Genomic DNA, 17,679 nt, shown 5'->3' on the forward strand with positions numbered 1-17,679 from the left:
TATAGCCTCCCCATGAGGTCTTGCTGCCTGCCTGGGAAATAAAGGACACCAAAATATAACTGCGTGGGAAGGACTTCTAAGAAGAATTTGTCCCAAACCATTTCTGGAAACAGATGATAACATTATTTACTCAAATACAGGAAGCTTGAGATTGCAATGAATGACGAAAGGCAAACACCAAGACTGAGGGGGAGAAATATGTTCTTTTCTCTACTCCCATCCCCCTGAAAAAGACAGAAAGGAAAAACCCACCACCAAAGCCCTGGTTTTGAAGCCACGCACTCTCAAGCCAACCTGTCCTTCTGTGTCTCTGTGCGTCTTACAGCCACCAGTCCCCTTTGGTTCTAGTGACGAGAGCTATTTCAAAAGTAATACCCGTGCTACCTCAGAAGCTGTTGGGATCCTTCCCACAAAGCAAACGCTCCTGCATAACATACCTTTCTGGCCTTTCATTAGTTAAATGGGGGTTACCCTGAAACTCAAGAGCAACAAAACCTCATCCAATGAGAAAGGCTGGAAGCCACAGGGTGTGCTTCTCAGCCTGCCCATTTATTTGTTGATATGTGTTAGTGTTTATGTAAATTTCCAGAAATCTGGATTGAACTCTGGGAGTTGGAGCCCTCCAATACAGGATCCAGCTGTTTGAAATCACAAGGAACATACACTTTTCACCAGCAGTGTAAATCCAAAATAAAAACAGGCAAGCAGCCTAGCCAGCTGAAGGAGAGAGCAAGGGGCGTTAGCTCTCACTGAATGGCACCCTATCTCCTTGTGTATGTATATATTTATTTATGCTGTTGCCTGCCCTGTAGTAAATAAATAAATATTCTGGAACTACAGTAATGCAAAGTGCCCCCCAGCCTTTGCTTACAGCCTCCTAGCCACTGCCTGTGCCAGAACTGAGTCAACCAAGAGCAGCATAGGTTCAATGTGATAGTGACAGCCTGACGGATTGGGATTCAGTGCTCTTTGTTTATCTCAGCAGCAGGAGTCTGCTGCGGGACATGTACCTCCTTACCACTGGTCTGAGCTTCCCCAAGGCTAAGACTACTTTCAAGGCCCTCCCAAACCTGCAGACCAGTCACTCTGGACTTGGCTTTGAGTAACACTGGCAGTATACCTTGTCAATGAAAATGTACCTTTAACCATCTCCAAAAAAATCTGCCAGGTTAACTTTGTTCCAGAAAGCTTCAGCCAGCACTGAGCCATAGCGTCAGCCTGTGTGTTGTAAAAATTAACAGTGTTGTAGTGTATGTTTGAAATGAACACACCAGTGCTATTGGGCACAACAGTGCAGAGCGGCTGTGGTACTGGTGACCCTGAGGCCCCAGCTGCCACTCATTGCCTTTAGGATAGGTTAAAATTGTCCCTTAGGGACATCTTATGGATATAGGATATCCACAGAAGATGTGAACATGCCTGCTGCAGACATCAGCCCTCCCAGCTAGTACTTTGTCAAAGGGGGAAAAGTTAACCTTCTGAATCTTTCTTTAAGTCCCAAATAAATCAACAGTGTTTTCTTCTGATAATCTGTGAACATCACAATTTTTATTATAATAAAAATTTTGATAATCTGCTTTGCACTAGGATGTTAAATTGGGCTCATAATGCAAAAACCTCATTGCAAATGGGGGGAAAAAACAAACAAAAAAAAAAACCACCATCTTACAGTGCCAGTAAATTCTTGTCCTTCTAACCTAAATGAGCTGTACGTAAGTGCAAATACGTGGTCCACATTTTCCACAAGGATTTTTACACACGCACAAAATGCTCTGATGGAAAGGAATAAGCAAGGGTGAAGCTCGCAATTCAAAGGTTAATTACTGTCATTAAAAAAATCCCACTTCAGGCACACTGGCTTTAAGGCTAGTTGGAAGTGGCCCTCTAAGAGGTGGAAGCAACGGGCAGCCATAAATAGAAGCTCTCCAGCCAATGATATAATAAGTGCGATATGATACGAGGCCCATGCTACAATCCCACTGCTGAAGCACCTCACAAAACAAGAGAAGGGGCAAACCAGTTCATTGAACTCGGAGAGCTCCAGCCCAGCAGGATCACTCATGTCTGGGGCACTTTCTGCCCTGGACCAGCCCAGCCTGGGCACTGCTCAGTCAGTGGGTTGCTTTGCACCCAAGTGAGCCCTGTCCCTCCTTAGCCCCCTGGCAATCAAAAAGATTCAGATCATCCCTGAGCAGACTATGCACACATATATTTCACTAGGCCTTTTCCCAGTGAAACCACCTCAATGACACCTCCTTTAAATGATTCTGCAACAGCTGTCGTTGCAGAGAATCACTAAGGAATAAACTGCAACCTTCATTAAATCTGAGATAAATAGAAAAGAAAATATTTGAACTAAAACGCATCACCAGCTCAGATACTAATTAAAACCCTTAGCTTTTAAAGGAAGCTAGAGCTCAAAATTCTGCAGCACCCTAAATTCATGCAGATGTTGCTCAGCCTCTTCTCTCACAACTATCTGCTATTGCTTATTCCTCAGCTAAACAACAGTGCCCTTAGCAGAAGTCATGTGAAAGGAGCTGATGTTAGACAGAGAATGTCGTTGATGATATGGTTCCAGGGAAGAGTGAGATTTCTTTCATATTCTTTCATGGCTGCGGCTGATAATTGCTTCCTGTCTTACACCTACACAAAATCCATGAATATAATTACAGTGGTGCAGAGCAGGGTTCAATCAGAAGGCAGTATTGATTTGTGTATAAATCAAAAGCCATCTTCCTCCGGTTGTGTTTACATGAAAAAAAATAATAGGGCTTTTCTGAGAAAGCTGCATAATCAAGAAGGAGTTGCGTGTTTCAGAAAAGCTCTTTCATAGAGTGTTTGGCCAGAAGGGAACGGTATGATCCATCTACATTTATCTACATACTCAGGCTGCATGATTCACCATTTTCATTACGCTTGGATCTACAGTGGAGTGATTTTGAGAGGTAAAAAAAAAAAAGATCCACCCGTTTGAGAATATTTTAATTGAACTGTTTCATTTTTATGCACAGGAATCGTTACTTTGCTGTCCTATGCTACAACCATCAACTGACCATCTCTCCAGTAATGAAGGGAGCTTATAAGCAGGAGGGACACTACATGTTTACATAGTCTAATAGTGACAGGACAAGGCAGAATGGCTTTAAACTAAAAGATGGAAAATTTAATTCAGATGTTAGGAAGAAAATCTTTACTCAGAGGGTGGTGGGGCACTGGTAGAGGCTGCTCAAAGAAGCTGTGGGTATCTCATCCCTGGATGCATTCAAGGCCTGGTTGGGTGGGTTCCTGGGCAGCCAGAGCTGGTGGGTGGCAGCCCTGCCCACGGCCAGGGGTTGGACATGGATGGTCTTTAAGGTCCCTTCCAGCCTAAGCTGTTCTATGATCCTATGAGCCTGCTGCCCATATCCGAAGCAGCTGTAACACAATGGGGAGCAAGTAGTTTGGGGTGCACAGTCATGTGACCATCTCTCATTAGCAGAGACGATACCAACTATCACTTTGTAGGTATCCCTACTAGGGTAGGGAAGAGCCACTGCAACTTGCTAGCTCCCTCATCTGCCTCCTCTGGTAAGTCCTCATCAACACTGGAAGAGGTGACATTAATTTTCTAGCAAAGACAACATCTTGATGAGGGACTTAATCCTTAGGGCTATGAGGAAACAGGAAAGCCAGGACTTGGTACTGTGCAGCAACATACAAAGTGCAGCAGTGTCACAGAAAGGCATACCCCTTGCATGAACTGGAGTCCAGCTAGGATTAGCCCCTGTTCAGTGCTCCATGACCAGAGAAAGACAGCAGACTGATTTTCTGCTCCTGGAGACAGCTGAGGAGGACACAAAGCTATTTGCAGCTAGATCCGCCCTGCTGAAAGCTCCCTTCTCCACATCAGTCTTTGTTAAAGGTCTGTTCTGTGCACTGCTCATGTGTAAACAGCATCTGCAGTGTAAATGCTAACCTTGCCCTGGAGAAAGAGCACCACACTCCTCCCTCCCCATCACCCAGGCTTTGTAGCCAAAGCTTGCTTGCCTAAGTAATCCTCCACAGTTTGTCTGAGGGGAGCTTTAGGAGAGGGAGCCTGAATGGAGACTTTTCTACAGCTTCATCCTGATTTGAATTCCCTGGGCTGAGGAAGCAGCAGAACCACAGAGCTCATCCCTGCCCTGGAGCTGTGGTGGGCTGTAAGAGAATGAGACAGCATGTGCTGCTGTGGAAGCATTTACGCAACTCAGGTTTTGTGAGAGAAATGGAAGAGGGTATGCAAGCAAAAAAATCACTCTAACCCTGCTACAATGAAGTCCATAAACCTTTCTTTTTCACTCTCTCTGAAATAATGACAGCAGCACAGAATAAGACCATGATGGTACGTCTGCTAAACATCCATCACTGAGCACTCAGCTGAAATTAGCTGTTCTGGGAGCAGTCACAGTGCTCTGACTTTGCCTGGGGCTACCGGCAATTAAAGTTCATTTTTGTCAGCTGAGGAGGAATCAATCAGAACTGATGACTGCATTAATGTTATTCATCATCCCCTGAAGATTTGTTTCTGGCAAGTTACCTAAATAATTAATATTAAAAGTGATTTTGTGAAGCTTTCTCAGATGTTGTAATAAATGTATACCAACAGTCTGTTTATGAGGCCACACTGCAGAAGGATTAAAATCTGATCAATTATGACATGCCTTCAGCCTTGAATGGTGACCTGTTTGAAAAAAATCCAATCTACACAGAGTATAATTACATGTATTAAGTTATACCACAAGCTGTTCTGCCACTGGCTGACTAGTGTTTGTCAGATTAAAACTCTGCTAGGAAATAGCCGGCTAATTAATCAAACTGGCTGATTTCCAGCAGCCTTCATTTGATCAGTTGTCCCTCTGATCCATTTTTTTATAGTCATCTGAACAAGAAAAGTTACTGCAAGAAAAAAGCAGTGCCTTAAGAAATCGCAGAGAGCGTGCATATTTTTTTAGTAGATCTAATACAAGTCAGTTGTTGCTGAAAGATGGGGTAATGCCTCTCTTTTCCCCTCGAAATTTCAGTACTCACCAAGCAAGTGAGATGTCTGAGTTTGACTTCCTCCCCCAAGCTCATAACGGATGTAAGGGGTCCTAATTGCAGCCCCAGAGGCTATGCTATAGCCGGAGAGAGGCACTGGGGAAAACACTTCCCCCCATCCCTTCTTGCAAAGCAAGGCTGCTGTGCTGGACTTGAAAGGTGATCAGGCATGACATAAACCAAGCAAGAAAAGGTCTTGATTTGGTGGAAAGTGAAAATTTCTGTGTACAGAACCAAAGGGAAGACAGTGACCTTGTGAAGACACACACAGATACCCAACTCCTATTATGAATATGCCATTATTCTCCTACTGAATCCAAGAGGATGTAGCCATAGAGCTTACAAAGGTGTTTCAGAAAATCACTCAGCAGCAGATGTGCATATTGATTTATGTACCGACCTGTGTAATTGGACACTGACTGCTCTCAGCATGATAGCCTAAGTTGCAAGAAGGTGATGTTGCCTTCTGCCTACAGAATTAGTTAATCTCCATCTGCTGATAAGCATACAATTCCAGTCATCTTCTCAAAAGGGAGTTTAAAAACCAGCCTGATAATTTAAACACAAAAATGTTTATGAATATTCACTCAGGGTAGCAGCTGAATTCACTTTTGCTGTATTGTGTCTTTTTCATTTCCTCTTCCCCAAACATTTGTTGAATTTGCTTTCTGGCAGGGTTGTTCATTAGGCATTCATGTTCTATGAAACTGTTAGTATTTACAAAAAGCAAATTTCACATGTGTTAGCACAAATGTCTGCACTATGAAATGCTCACCTTGACAGTCAGCAGTCAACTGTATATCACGTGTGCTCACTGTGGCCCAATTTGAAGAAATTCTGGTGATTTCACCTTTATTTACTCAGAGTATAGGGTATGTAAGATGTGAGAGATTTCCAAAGGTTAACTGGGTTATAAACAATCCACACAGCATTTGTTTTTGCTCAAATGCTGACTGAATTACCCATGTATGCTAGATATTAAATTCAATAATTTCAGAAATTCAATTTCTTTACTAAGAATGCCCTGAGATAAGGGCAGTATGCATTTCCCAAATGCATCCATTTGTTCACAGAAGGGATTCTGTGTTCTGCTTATAAACTCCCTTTGATAACCTCCTCCAGGATAGTTAAAATGCGTTTCTTTCCTAGTGAGAAAGTCTGGGAACAGGGAAATTTGGGGGGGACCCGGCGGGGGGCCCCGAAGGAAAAGTTATTCTTATCTCATTTCCTATTTTTTTCTTCTTTCATATATTTTTTCCTTAAAAAATCTTACAGTGAAAGTTTCTAGATGATGACTGCTGCCCGAGAATCAAGACATGGGAATAGTGTCCTTTTTACCCTCATGGCTATTTCTGCATATGAGGCTGATGTATGCTGTTCCATGAGCATTACAACCATTAACAGTGCCACAGGAAATTCGGCAGGTGCTGAGGACATTACCTGTAAGTGAGACGAGTGAATGAGAGGCGTAATCTACTAATACTTCTGTCCAACCTTAAACAAACAAAAATAGCAGCCCAGTTTTGACTTCCAGTGCCTGCTGCATTTGTATATTTTTTTAAGTGCGGAGCACTCAGCAGTTCCTACTGAAAATCATTAGGGAGGTGCCAAGACAGAAAGGTAAACAGAGGCTTAGCCTTACTCTCGTGTTTAAATCCTGGCCGCAGGAAGCACGGCCTCCTGCCTTCCAGCAGCGCAGCCCATTGCTCTCAGCTGGGCTGTGCTTTCTGGAGGAGAAGCATCACAGGATGTGTGGTGCCTGCTCTTGGCACATGGCTGCCTCAGGAGTGCGGCTCCACTGAAGTTGGGTCTGATAGGGCAGGGCTCGCCCACACAGGGATGGAACAGATCCCTGCTCTTGTGGGCTGAGGCCAATGTGGCCAAAACATCTCTTCCTTTCCCATGGCCATGGAGACCTGAGTCCCGAGAGCACAAGTCCCACAAGGAGAGAGGCTCAAAGCAGAGATGGGGACAGGGCAGCAAGCCAGTCCTCAAACTCCTAGCGCAGTGATGCAAAGGGCAGGAAGCTCAGTGAACCCAGAAAAGGAGAGATGGGGCTCAGAAAGCTATTTGTCTGTGAAAGGGGAAAGCCAGAGGTGCTGTGGGAGTATGGGGAACTACAGGAGGGGATGTGGGAGAAGATGCAGATGGATTTTGTGTCTTCTATTATAATCTTGCTGCAGGGATGCTCTGCTGTTTAACCACCAGTGCCACATAATCTTAATTTTATATGTGCTTAAATTGTAAACTCTGACCTCCAAATGTTGCCTAAAGGCAGCTCTCCCTGTTTCCCTTGTATCAAAACAAAGGAAACAAACCAAACCATACAATTAAGCTCCTCCAGCCTGTTGTTTGAGTGGGAAAACTCAAGGAGGTGCATGGGCCGGGCAGGCAGGTGCTGCAGGCTGGGCTGGGCATCCCTGGGTGCTGTGGGCAGGGCAGTGCCCAGCACCCTGCCTCCAGCAGAAGTGGGTCACATCCTGCCCTGCTGCCCCACTAGGGGCTGAGCCCCCAGGGCAGGCAGGTTTCAGCATCCAGACATGCGGGAAGGAGCACAAAGAGGCCTTTTATCCCACTGCAATTGCAACATTAGATTGCAGTTTTATTCCCAAACATGAGTCGAGCTCTCAGCCATAGGCAGGCTTTTTAATCAGCCCTGGCAGAGATGAAAAGGCTGAGAAAGAGAGGCAGTGTCTGTGCAAGAAGGACTCATTTACATTAAATAATTATCCTGAAGGAGAGAAACAGCAAGGGAGTGATTTTTTAATTACAAAAAATAATTGCAATCTGGAGGAGCATATAGTGTCTTATTTTTGTTCCCTGCAAGTTACTTATGTGCAGGAAAACCCAAACAGCAGGTCTAAGAGGCAAGAAATATCTGATAGATGCTATTTTCAAAACAGAATTTCATATGGGAGGGAAGACAGGGAAATAGTTCTGCGCTGCCGCAAGGCTGCTGCTTTCAAGTCTCCTCTGCTCAGTGGGATATAAAATCAGTACCACAAAAATAAATGCTAAAAATACAAGAGCCGACACACAAACACATTCTGTAATAGGTCAGGAATGACTGCGGGTGAGCACTGTGTTCATGTGTGTGTGAGATGGGGACACTGCGCTGTCACACAGGCATGCCTGTCTGCTGCCGGCCCGGTGTGCAAGTCGGCACTGCTTCTCCTGCTGTGTTGCAGCTCATGGATTAACAGACAGAAAGGATTTGTCTCTTCTGCATTCCCATGAACATTACTTCCAACCTGAAGTGAAGAACAACAGTACCAAGCCCCCAGATTAAGAACATATTTTTAAGTTGTAATGAATTTGTAATAGGCTCTGCAATGGATGTTGTGCTTCCGGAGGTGGTGGCAGCGCTGAGCTCCTGGTACACAGTACAGGGCGCAGTTACCAGCAACGTGAGCACTGTGCTGCCACTCCTGAGGAATGTGCCACGACTGGGGGAATGCCCCACATCTGTGCCACAGAATCAGGGTGATGCACAGCAGCATTACGTGCAGGCAGACCTGTCTGGGAGGTGATGCAAAGATGGGCCACCACCCTGCACCTGCCAGCAATACCAAGGGACGGCATACTTCATCAATGCACATAAACCTGGTGATTTCTTCCCTGGTAAAAAATACACAATGCTTGTTCCTCCATGAGCTAAAACCAGCTGCAGGCTTGCAGCCGGCTGTCTCCTCCAGGTGGTGATTAAAATGGTTGCTAACACCTCACAGAACGTGTAGGCACCGCGTAGCTTTTGTATTGCATATAATAGCAGAAAATACATAGGCATAGTGATACAAATAGATTGCTTTGCAGAGTAAAATAAACTGCCTTAACTCTCTCATAAACCCATTCTACATTTTTGCTTCTCTCTTGAATTCACAGTAAACCTTATTTTCAGACCCTGCAAGCTACTGTGTTGAGAGACTTACGGGCTTCCAATAGCTATACAAACAATAGTTGTATATTATACAATAGTTATACAAACCAGGAAGCAGTGTTCATCTGTAAAAATGTTGCTGAAACGTGACCACCAGGAGCACTAGTTTACATTTACAGCTATAGAAATAGGATTTGGTGCCATGGACTGCATCAAATACCAAGGGCAGAAGTTAGACTTTAGACTATGGCATCTGGCCAAGGATGGATGTATCCCTATGTATCCCACTGAGTCTGCCTGCATCTACTCAACAGTTTACAGCCTGCCGAGTACTTCTACTATAGGAGCAAATATGAAACCAGGGTAGGGGAGGAAAAGAAACAGGGTGTATCTGAGAGAACAAGGGGAATGGACATGTGGGGACACTAAATAATACCAATTCTGTTCAGCTTAGAAGAATAAAGTCTCCTTCATACGTCTTTTCTGACCCAGCTTCTAGAGACAAACCCTTGTGCTCAGGAAAAACATATTCAGAATGATATGTTTCAGATTAATTGGATTTAAAACAATTATTCTTTCTACTAGTTTAAGACTTACTGTTTATGGGTTAGAAAGATAATTCCCTCGATGTTTTATACAGATAACCCTCTCTGACCTCCATGGAACTTAATATGATAAATATAAGTGAAGATACATACCACTGATTCAATTGTTTGCAGTCCCTGCAATTTGTAATATACCCATAGATTAATAGAAACAAAGCCCATTTTAGCCATGGCTTTCAACAAGCTATTTCTTGACCTTGCTCCCTTCCTCTGTAAGGAAAAAAGGAAAGGAAAAATCTACCTTTTCCTAAAGAGAGCTCAAGAGGGGTTCCCAAGCACAGAGAGCAGTGCAGCTGAGAGTTCCTCTTGCAAATTTTCTGCTTCCAGGGGCTGAATCTGCACTCATATTCAGACATTCATAAATGATTTCTAAGGTCAGCTCTTAAGACTAAAGCTTTTCAGCTGTTTCAGATTCTAATACAGATCTACATTTCCTGTGTGGCTTGGCTCGCAACTTTTTTATGGTAATGCATTTTATTGCAAGACTTCTGACATTCTCAAAGGATCTGATATGAAAAACTGAGGAAATTCTTATCTGTAAGGTGTGAGATAAAATATGCTCAAAGCTCCCAGCAGAAAATGTTCATGAAAGAGTTAGTAGGCCCCTGTATGTCTGTATTTCTAAGCATGGAGGAGCCTAAGTTTGCTCTGTTTTCTGATCAATCTGGTTGCACTTGTACTTTCCCTTGTGGAAATCTGCTGCTTGCATCACTAGCATCCCACTAGCCCCCTCAGGTGTACTCCTGCTTTCTCCTCCTTGGCAGGCACTCTGAGCATTGGCACTTGTCACTCCCCTGTAACATTGTACCAGTGATGCTGCTTCCTTTCAGGAAAGGTGTCCCACAGTGCCATCACCAAGACACACAGCGTACACAGGACAGGAGGAACCACACAGGATTGGGTACAGCCTTCATCTAGATCTGAAGGGGCAAGAAAAATTGGGCTTACCGGCACAGAGGAAACAACTCAGTATTTCCCAGTGGGTAGAGATATAAAAGTTTATTGGTTGTGATTTCCTGATTACAAAAATGTTGGAATAAATTCAGACATGGTCATAGCTTCAAGCAAAGCAATAGCAGTTATACTATTCCTCGGACTGCATGCGGATGTAGTTCTGTTCTTAAATATTGGACTAAAATAGTGGAAAACTGATATCTCCAGAAGATGCATCACACATAATCAGTAATATTTTCAAGAAATCAGGAGAAAGCTTAAAAATGTTAGATCCAAGCAAACAAATTCTAGCCACGTTTCAAGGGAAGATGAAGAGATCAAGACAGGAGACAAGCTATGAAATATTCCAAATACTTGAAGAGTTGGAGCAGGAAAGCTGTCTCATCTCCAAACGATATGAAATCATAAAGGCCTAGCTTATGCTGCACTGAGTCCTACCCTGGAAACAGATCCACAGAAATGAATAAAATGAAAGGAACAGAATTACTTAAAGGCTTCATTATTATTCACCAGAAGGATGCCAAAATCTGGTCTCAAATAAAGTCAGTTCTGTTTCTTACCCTTATTCATCTTATGTTATTATTTGCAAAGCTATGCTTAGTCGTGCTGGCCCATTTTTAATTAAAACCCTAGTATTGTGCTAATTTGACAGGTCGTGACCTAAATGGCACAAAAATCTGAAAAAGAGAAGAAATGAACTGTGGCTAGCTAAATTATCTTTGAATAAAACCTGGGCTTTATTAAATTTATTTAATTTTATAAATAATTTTAATTAATTAATTTTTAATACATTTAAATTTATTAAATTTTAGACTCCTCTGAAGGCCAAGCACGGGAGAGTATAGGCAAGAGTCAGTGGGTCACAGATGCACGTAAGGACAAACTACTAATGGCTTCATTAAAACTCCATTTTGTAGCTGCTTACAGTCTTGCTCACGAGTAAACACGCTGAATGATGGTAAGAAGCAGCAGATCTTTCCTAGAAACAAGAGATGTGGGTTATTTTAGTAGGTTATTGTTGAGGCTAATGCATGATGTACAAGGAAGTGAGCGTGAGATAACAAGTTCAAAATAGACCATGACGGTTCTGCCACACTGGCTCCATGGTATCCGATGAGTAATGTCCATCCTTATCAATGTGCCATGTGATTCATGCCCAGCACTGTGCAATCCTTTCTCTTAGAAGAGTCCCAGGGCTGGCGGGCGCCACTGCCACAGCATCTGACACAGATTTTGTGCAAAACTGAAGTTCTTTTACTATGGAGAAATGTCAGCTCTTCCACACTGCCAAGGTGGACAAGTACATAGTATGAATTACTGCAAAGGAAGAGATCAGAGATGAGAGGCACATTGAGAAGGGAGTACACAGCTGGAAAGGTAAAAGCCACATCCAACAGGGCCTCATTGTCCTTGTCCCAGTGAGGTGCTTGCATGGCCAGACATTAAACCCAGCTGGTCTAGTGTGGAATATTTCTCCACAAAAAGATAGAGTGATGCTCAAACACTACATATTCATAGCCCATACATCACACCATGCGTGGAAAGAAAATTATTCAAGGCATGAAAAAGTCACAGCACATTCTAACTTGGAAGACACCACCCATGTTTTCAGTGCCATAGTAGACATGTCCTTAGTGTCTTCAATAGATAGACAAATGCTTCTGTTACATAAAAATAATATATCAGAAAGGTTATTTATTTTCTTATTCACTTGGCAGTGAATTACTCTGGATAGTACTTTTTCCTGGGATCAGGCAAAGCATCAAAACCAAATACTGTTTTTTCTCAGAAAATATTTTTTTTTCTTCATCTGATCGTAGTCTCTGCTTCTCCTGTGTGCTCTCATTCCCCTATACTTATAATGCAAAACATGATGTAGAAACTAACGAAAATCTGATTATGTATCCAAGAAAATGAAGACCCTTTCACAGCCCAGCTGGGAGTAAGTTGGAGCGAAGCAGCACAGTCCAGGTTGCAAGTGTGGCATTTATACCCAGAAATTATTTTTCTTACTTAAAAGAATTTTCTAGGTGCCTTAGTTTAAGCTGGGATGGAATTGTTTTCTTCAGAGTGTCTGGTCCTAGGAGAAAAACAGTATTGATAGCACACTGTTTATAGCTGCGGCTAAGCAGTCTTGTACAGACACAAGGCCATACGCAATGAGGGGCCCAAGGAGCTGTGAAGGAACAGCATTAGGACAGATAACTTAAACTGGGCAAAGGGACATTGCATGTCATGTGACGTCATGAGGAAGGAGTTTTGAAGGGGTGACCCCTCACCAGCCTTGTTGCCCTTCTTTGAACCTGTTCCAGGGCCCCAATGTCTTTCTTGTAGTGAGGAGCCCAAAACTGGACACAGCACTCGAGGTGCGGCCTCACCACAGCTGAGTACAGGGGGACAATCACTGCCCTGCTCCTGCTGGCAACACCATTCCTGATGCAAGCCAGGATGCCACTGGCCTTCTTGGCCACCCAGGCACACTGCTGGCTCATGTTCAGCCCAGCATCAATCAATACCCCCAGATCCATTTCCTCTATGCAGTCTTCTAGTCACTCTGCCCCAAGCCTGTAGCGTTGCCTGGGGTTGTTGTGGCCAAAGTGCAGGACGCAGCATTTGGCCTTGTTGAAACTCATCCCATTGGCTCCAGCCCAGCTCTCCAGCCTGTCCATATCACTCTGTATGGCCTCGCTACCCCCAGGCAGATCGACACTTCCAGCCAACTTGGTGCCATCTGCAAACTTGCTGAGGGTGCACTCAATGCCCTCATCCAGGTCACCAATAAAGATACTGAAGAGGACAGGCCCCAGCACTGACCCATGGGCAACACCACGCGTGACCGGTTGCCACCTCCATTCATCACCACTCACTCTCTGGCCCAGCCTTCCAGCCAGTTCCTTATCCAGCCAAGAGTGTACTTGTCCAAGCCACGGGCTGCCAGCTTCTGCAGCAGAATACTGTGGGAGACAGTGTCAAAGGCTTTGCTGAAGTCTAGGTAGACTACATCAACAGCCTTTCCCTCATCTACCAGACGGGTCAATAGATCATAGGAAATCAGGTTGGTCAAGCAGGACCTGCCCTTTGTGAACCCATGCTGGCCAGGCCTGATCCCCTGGCTGTCCCACACACACACTCCCTCAAGACAATCTGCTCTGTAACCTTCCCTGGCACTGAGGTCAGGCTAACAGGCCTATAGTTCCCCAGATCCTCCTTACAACCCTTCTTGTAGATGGGAGTCACACTGACAAATCTCCAGTCTTCTGGGACCTCACCAGTCAACAATGAGAGCTGATAGATAATGGCAGGCAGCTTGGCTGTCACCTCTGCCAGTTCCCTCAGCACTCTCGGGTGGATCTCATCCAGCCCCATGGACAAAATGGGGACCATCACGCAGCATCAGGTGTTTGTGGTGGGTGTCGGCATGACAAAGTTTGCAAAGCCCAGTGAGAACAGCGTTGATTATCCTGACCTAAAGAGGCTAAAGAGGCTGACCAGAAGGCTTTAGCTGATGCTGGGATTCCGTATTCAGCAGTGGAGCAGGCCTGTGTGGGTTGTTTTGGTGACTCAACCTGTGGACAACGGGCCATCTATCATGGTTTGGGTTTAACTGGCATTCCTATCATTAATGTTAACAACAACTGTGCCACCGGATCTACTGCTTTGTTCGTGTCCAGACAGCTGGTAGAGGAAGGTTTGGCAGACTGTGTTCTGGCACTTGGCTTTGAGAGAATGGCAAAAGGATCCCCTGCTTAAGGTTTTTCAGACAGAACAAATCCAATGGACAAACACTTAGAAATCATGATAAATAAATACAGCTTAGCAAGTGCTCCAGTAACACTGCAGATGTTTGCAAATGCTGGCAAAGAACATATGGAGAAATACGGGACAAATCCAGAGTACTTTGCAAAAATTGCACGGAAGAATTACAGCCATTCAACCAACAACCCGTATTCCCAGTTCCAAAAGGAACACACATTTGATGAAGTCCTGCAGTCTCACAAAATTTTTGATTTCTTGACTGTCTTACAGTGCTGTCCAACATCAAATGGCGCTGCAGCTGCAATTTTGGCTAGTGAGGACTTTGTGAAAAGGTGTAAGTCACAGCCTCAAGCTGTGGAAATTCTAGCCCAGGTGATGGGTACTGATTACCCAAGGACATTTGAAGAGAACAGTTGTATGAAGATGGTTGGTTATGATATGACTAAAAAAGCTGCAGAAAAATGTTTTTAAAAAGCAGGCCTAAAACCTACTGATGTCAATGCGATTGAATTCCATGACTGCTTCTCAGTTAATGAGTTCATCACCTACGAAGGTCTTGGACTCTGCCCAGAAGGAAAAGCATGTGACCTGATTGACAGAGGAGACAACACTTACAGAGGAAAATGGGTCATTAATCCTAGCCAGGAAAAGCTAAACTCTGAGCTTGCTGAAGTAACAACCAGTACTTCATGCTCTTTACAACAAATTAGAATGATGCTGGAGGTTGACAACATGACACAGACTGGGCTTATTTCGACCTCTCTCATCTAAATTCAGTGATGAGAGACCTTAACTCGCTTAATAAATTCCATCAGTTTGTAAATGGCAAAGATTTTTAGGCTAAGCTTGAGGCAGTAACTCTTGCAAATGGTTTACGGTTTGTATTATGAAAATAAATTTTTCTTTTAATCTAAGAAAAATTTCATAAAACTCAGAGTTGACGGAGGCTGCGTATTGTTGTTCAGGTTAGTTGGTGAGAGAGTGAGGAAGGTTGCAAATAGTTCGATCACTTAAATTTGCATTTTTACAAGTCTGTAATAGGAGATCATGCAAATGCTTTCAGACTTCTGTTCTAACAAATCTGCTGCTGCTTAAATGAAAATGGTCTTATAAAGGGGGATTTCTAACAATGTTTTTAAAATAGCCTTTGAGAATTTGCTACAAAATACTTTTCTTATTACTACTTTGGAGTTAAAGCTATCCACAGATAGGTAGCAACTAGAATGTTGCTTTGAGATTCACAGAATTTGATAATACTTAACCTTGAACAAAGGTAAGGTTTGTCAGGAGAGCAGAGAGGGAATATAACCAATGTTTACCTGTTTTCTCCTGAGAAAATCTGGTGTTGGTCATTATATATTTTTTATCTGTAAAGGCTTTAACTTCTATTTTGGGAACACGTATTCTGGTTGGAAGTTTAATATAAAATTAAATATAACTATTATCCTTTTCCTTTTCTCTATCTTAATAAACAGTTTTATCTCAACCCAGAAGTTGTTCTTTTTTTTTCCAATTTGCTCCCTCATCCCACTGGGAAGGGGAGGAGAGAGTGAATGACTGTGTGATGCTGAGACATCTGCTAGGTTAAACCACAACGTTAGGTAAAAGAAATGTCAGGATATATTTGACAGTCTTTCAAACTAGATACTCTCCTTCATGAGTTGTTTCCTCAGAAGCTAAGGGGCCGAGGTACACAACTGTATCATTACACCCACTTTTATGAAAGGTACAAAAGGACGTTTCTTACAAAGTTAATAGCAGAAGGATGAACTAATCTCCTTTTTTTTTTCTTTTTCTTTTTTTTTTTTTTTTACAAGAGAATAGTTTCGTTGTTCTGCTATACACTTTATTTGTTGAATTGACATCTGTAATAGTGAAATAGAAGAGGAAGGGGAAGCGGATGAGAGAAATAAATGAATTAAAACATTCAGGAGAAGCTTTCAGAAAACACTGTCTGATTATGAGTAAACTTGACATGATCTAAGCAAAAGCAAAACTCATCAAACACTGAAAGAGAATGCCCACTCTAATCTGGTTGCAAATCTTAACCTCTTTCATTCATCACCTTTCCCACAGTGTTATCACAATCTGCCTGTAGGGTCATTCCTCAAAGACCCAATTCCCCTTTGCGCACACTGACACAATTTCTACTTCTCTCAAGAAAAGAAGGGGCTGTTGTCACCAAACCAACATGGACAGGCCAAAAATTTGGATATCTCAGCAGGGGTGGGCAGTCTTATTTCTATCTTCTGCCTGGATTCCAGAGAGGTGTGAGACATTGCCTCCTGCTTTGGCCGTAGAGGCCCAGCACATGCTCAGCACAAGCATCCCAAGACATTGCTGCAGCTAGCATGGTCCTGCCACCTCCTCAGTGGGGTAATCCACATGGACTGGGATGTCCAGGGGGCCAGTGTAAGTATGACTTTGTGGTTCTGCTGCTGCTGCTGGGCACAGACCCTTGTGGCAAAAATGAGGAGAGGGTAGGACTGCAATGGAAAAAAATACCCTACATGTTTCAGAGTGCTTCTGATGAAGGGTACAGCCCTGCTTTCCTCACTCATGCCAAAGATAGTGCTGAACCAGCAGGACTGAGGAACTCGTATCTAGCTAGGAGAATTTGGTGCTGTGCAAGGAAGCCCCCAGGTTTTTCTGGTATTGCTCAGCAATGTTTCTGCTTGTTAAATATTGTCTGGGTGTAACATGAGGGTTAAGTTAATTAGCACGTACATTTTTGTGTGGACCAGCTGTCTGCTCTGTCCGTTGTCAGAAATGAAAAATCCTCTGGGAATCTCTGTAAGAAAACACACTTTGTCTTCTAGGAACAGAATGGTTTTCTTTTAATATCCCCTTCAACTCTAACTCATTTAGCTTATAAAACTTGACAGCAGATTCTGGCCACTGATGTATTGTTTTCTTATGTTAAGCCTTTTTTTCTCTCCTTCCTCCTCTGATACCTTATACTCCCTGTTCAAATGTGAGACACAGCTGTCTCTGCCAGCAGGAGCTCACATTATAAAATCACAAAGATTTACACAACAGGTGTTCTACCAAGCCACTGCACTAACATTTTCTCCATGCAAGGAAATAATATACTGGGCTGGGATAAAAAATAAATCAAATTAAAAGAAGAAGAAAACATTTGTTGGCTGGAGATTAGGCTTGGTGCAACTTCAGCTTAAGAGCTGAGGCTTTCTGTTACAGGAAATCTAAATGGCTTGCATGGAAGCATATGGGTGAAATTAGTCAAGCAGTCTACACATGAAGAAGTGACAATCTTGGGACAAGACTTAGTAGAAAGAGGATAACTGGGAAAATCGTTTAAATTACATGCTTATCAGTTGTCACGGTCCACTTTATCAAACCATTCAGACACTTCCAAAACAACAGAAGGCCAAAAATTAATATGTTTCAAACTCTTGTAATATTTAG

At 43.3% G+C, this 17,679-nt stretch overlaps 1 pseudogene; it reads left to right on the forward strand.

Annotated features, from left to right (window-relative positions):
- The first annotated feature begins 13,867 nt into the window (after positions 1 to 13,867).
- On the forward strand, positions 13,868 to 15,021 carry LOC122189957 (annotated as a pseudogene).
- Positions 15,022 to 17,679: the final 2,658 nt, after the last annotated feature.

The sequence above is a fragment of the Lagopus leucura genome, unplaced genomic scaffold, assembly GCF_019238085.1.
Source record: "Lagopus leucura isolate 7727_CA_CO unplaced genomic scaffold, USGS_WTPT01 Super-Scaffold_100159, whole genome shotgun sequence".
Lineage (NCBI taxonomy): Eukaryota > Metazoa > Chordata > Aves > Galliformes > Phasianidae > Lagopus > Lagopus leucura.